This window comes from Heterocephalus glaber, unplaced genomic scaffold (assembly GCF_053883595.1).
Source record: "Heterocephalus glaber isolate CG9 unplaced genomic scaffold, H.glaber_assembly_v1.0 deba00001553, whole genome shotgun sequence".
NCBI lineage: Eukaryota > Metazoa > Chordata > Mammalia > Rodentia > Bathyergidae > Heterocephalus > Heterocephalus glaber.
Genome location: NW_028258344.1, coordinates 23680942 through 23685681, shown reverse-complemented (window position 1 = coordinate 23685681; position 4740 = coordinate 23680942).

Below are 4740 nucleotides of genomic sequence, written 5' to 3'. Positions count from 1 at the left end.
TCCTTTCAGCTCCTGAAATCCACCATTCTACTTTTTATTTTTATAAATTTGATAGTGTTAGGTATTCATAAAAGTGAAATCACAGAATATTTGTCTCTTTTATGACTGGCTTATTCCACTTAGCATAACATTCAGAAGCTGAATAATGTCCCATTGTATATATCTCTGTGTGTTTGTCTTATCTTATCTACCTATTTCTATTTCAGTTTCTTTATCCATTCTTCCATTGATAGACTTGGGTTGCTACTACCTTGTGTTAGTGTGAATAATGTAGTTGTGAACATAGGCAGACATATATCTCTTTAAGTCTTTGGTTTCAAATATCTTTGAACTACTCTTAAAAGTAGAATTGTCCAATTATATGATAATTTTATTTTTGCTTCTTTGGAGAAACTAACTTTTTTCTATTGCAATTATAAATTTATACTTCCACTAACAGGGCATAAGTGTTCTACTTTCTCTATGTCTCCACCAACACTTTAATTAAGTTATTTTAGTTATTTTTAGTAGTAGTCATCCTGATGAATATGAGGTTGAATTTCATTGTGGTTTAGAGTTACATTTTCCGACTGATTAGTGATGAAGAAAATCTTTCTATGTGCCATTGGTATATCTTTTGAAAATGTTTGTGTACAATCAATTACTTATCAAATCCTATTTTCTCTCATATTCTTCTAGGATTTAATTTTTTTTTGTGCTATTACCCTAGGTCAAGTCCTCATCATCTCACTCTCCATACATACTTAATGAATTCCAGCTGGCTCTTCTGAGCCTGTAATGTGTATTTCTCCTAACCTAGGCTTTTATCTGGATTTAGGTCTCTTGGATTGGGAAACACAGCCTTCTTGGGCCTAAATATTAAAGTCACTCTCACCCTCTGTTATTTCATGGAACTATGGAGACATCACTGAGGTTTCCATTCAAAACTAGATCTAATGTGTAAAATTTCCTGAGAGGTAAAAGTTGGCTTTGAGTACAATGGAGGCAAAGCATACTTTCTGAGAAACAAGAGGTAGGGAATAATCTAGTTTCTATGCTTGATGTTAGGTGTGGAAATTTTTTCCTCTGAATTTCATAAGATGTCTGAAGGAAAGAAGCATCTGCATACAAAATCAATTTTCTCTGTTTATATACTTGAGTTTGAGGTGCTTTAAGGGACGTTTTATTTCATCTGAAAGGTCTCTTTGAAGCAGTTGTATCTAGTAGTTCTGGTACCAATAAATATTGAATACTGTGGCAATGAAGGTGACCCACTTTCTAAGAGTTATTGCCATTAGTAACACATACTATGATTGAAAAATATTTATGTATTGTTTATTAATTTATTAAAATACTTACTATATGTCTATTACATAATAGGCAAGGAGGTGGCAAATAACAAAACCCAGAATTTGTATCAAATTTCTTAATACAAAAACCCTTGTTTTCTATACCACAATATGGAGCATTTTCCCAAACCATAACACATGAGCAGGGTAAAAATACTTTGTTCCATTCTCTTGCAGAGTAACAAAATTATTTCTAATCTATACAAATCATAAGCTTAAATCAAACTAATTAGATCTTAAAAGCTCTCATACATCACAAGAATACCCAGCATTTCTGATTCTCTGGTAATTCTAGGACAGAACAAAAAATCATTTATCTCTATCATTATCTGAGATTGTTCCACAGTTATTTCCACTCTTCTACAAAGTTTTGAAAGCTTATTTCTAAACATAGATGGATATGAAATTATGAGACTGGATTCAGGCAAATGAAGTTCAGTTCCACGAGCATATAGTACTGTTCTGAGTTGTTTTGAGAACATATTCAGAGACAGGCACAAATATAAATTGTACTTTCTGATTTGAAGGAGGTTAAGATCAATCTGCACACAAAGGGGATAATATAAGTGAAACAATTATTAAGCAGTAGTTCTAATTCTTTGAATTAAAATACTCTGGTGATGACCCAGAGAAAGATAAATCAGTAGATCCAAATAGATAACAGAATTACAAAAAGGAAGTACGATATATATGAAGACAGAATAAAGGTGAAATTTCAATCATTAAGAAAAAAAATGAACTCCTCTCTAATATATTTTTTTGGGATCCTGAGTAATTGGGAAAGAAATGTTGATTCTTTAGCTTGCTATATAAAAATAAATCCTAGGTGACTTAAGATATAAAATTAAAGCAATGAAATAATAAAAATATTAAAAATATAGAATAAAAATTTGCAGGATACAAAATCAACATTAAAAAAGCCTTTTCTGTATACCAGTAATGAAAGCAATGCCATTCACAAGAGCTTAAAAATACTTAGGAATTAAACTACCTAAGAGGATGAAAGACTTCTTCAGTGAAAATTACAGAACACTGAAGAAAGAAATTGAGGGAGACACTAGAAGATGGAAAGACCTCGCTCTTAGCTTCCTCATCACTAAGACACAGTATCTGATAACCATAATTTAAAGGAAAAGAGGTTTATTTTCACTCATGTTTCAGTCTATGATAGTCTGGTTTCAAGGAAAGAGGGCATGGCAGATGAGAGCTGCTTATGGCATGGCAGACAGGAAGTTGAGAGAAAGTCAAGGGAAGAGCTGGGGAGGAAGACAGACCTGCCAGGTCATGCCCCTGGCAACTTATCTCTTCTGAGCAGACTTCCTACCCTAATAGCAAAACAATTATAAACCCTGATAATCTAATCACCTTCCAAAAGTTTTACCTAGGAGCACATGAGGCTTTTGGGGGAACATCTAGATATAAACCATAACAACTTCCCCTTCACAAATCAGTAGAATTAATATAATTAAGATGGCCATATTTCCAAAGTGATATACAGATTCAGTGCAATCCCCATTAAAATTCTAGTAATATTCGCCACTGAATTATAAAAAAATGTGAAAATGAGCCAAGAGGAAGGGGCTTCCGGGCCACCGTTCCACCGCTTGCAGCCTAGAGGAGGTGAGCTGCACAGGCACCTATAGCACCCCCCCCCCCATCCTGTTGAATTGAGAAGACATGTAAACAAGCCTGAAAACCAAACTTCCAGATGACCTACAGCAACCCCAAAGGGAAATGAGATGGAACACTCTGATACTCAACCACCTGGACTCTCTGAACTGGCAACAAAAGAGGACCTGGAAAAAAATGGAATCAGAAATAATTTCTCAGATAACAGCATGATTAATAAATCTAGACAGGAGCTGAGGAACATGATGGAATCACAACACAGGAAACAAATGGACTCCATAAAATAGATGCAAACAGATTTACAGGAGATCAAAAACTCCATTGAAAGTCTACAGAGCAGAATGAGCCAATGTGAGGACAGAATTTCAGATATAGAAGATAAGATTGCAATTAGTGACCAGGAAAAGAAAAATTGCTTCAAAATTGTAAGGGACCATGAAAAATCAATCCAGCAGCTGCTAGATGATGCAAAGAAGAATAATATAAGATTAAAGTCAATGAAGAAACAGGAGAGAGTGCAGATGATATAAAAAAAGTGGTCACAGAAGTAATGGCAGAAAACTTCCCAAGCAGGGGAATGGAACTTGACATACAGATAAGTGAGGCATATAGGACTCCAAATAGCCTTCATCAAAAAAAATCTACCATAGGCATATATTTGTTAAGATTCCAGAAACTCAGCAGAAGAACAAAGTTCTACAAGCAGTTAGAGAAAAGAAACAAATTACATACAAAGGAATGTCCATCAGAATCACAGCAGACTTCTCAACACAAATCATCAAGGCAAGAAGAGCTTGGACTGACATACTCCAAGCCCTAAAAGAGAACAGCCTCCAACCCAGATTGATGTACCCTGCAAAACTATCTTTCAAAATTGATGGAGAAATAAGACACTGTAATGACAAAGAGCACCTTAGGAACTTCTTGAATACCAAACCAGCACTCCAAAGAATTTTACACAATATCCTAGGAACAGACAATGAGGATCACAACCCCAGGAAGTGCAGCAGAATGAAGCCATCGGGTAGGACAAGAAATTAAATGTAAAGGAGGAGAATCCAACAAAAACAAAAAATCATGACAGTGATAACTCAATATATATCAGTTATAACCATCAACGTTAATGGTCTCAATTCATCAATCAAAAGAAATAGACTGGCAGAATGGGTCAAAAAGCAAGATCCAACAATATACTGCATTCAAGAAACACAATTCAAAATGAAACTCATAGACTGAAAATTAAAGGGTGGAAAACAATACTGCATGCGATGGGAACCCAACAAAAAGCAGGAGTAGCTATTCTCATTGCAGATCAAGTGGATTTCAAACCAACACTGAGTATAAGAGGCACAAAGAAGGACACTACATCCTTGTAAAGGAAAGAATCCAACAGAAAAAGATGACAATCATAAATATATATCCACCAAACACTAGTGCACCCAATTATATAAAACAAATACTAAGAGACATGAAAAGTCATATATGCACAAATACAATTGCAGTAGGGGACTTCGGTACTGAACTGTCACAAATAGATAGATCAACTAAACAAAAAATAAGTAATGAAATACTAGAACTCAATCAAATTCTTGAACAAATGAACTTAACAGATGTTTACAGAGTCTTCCACCCCACAAAATCAGAATACACATTCTTCTCAGCTGCACATGGGTCATTCTCAAAAATAGACCACATACTCACACATAGAACATATATAGTTAAGTACAAAGGAATTGAAGTTATCCCCTGTACATTATCAGACCACAGTGCCATGAAATTGAAG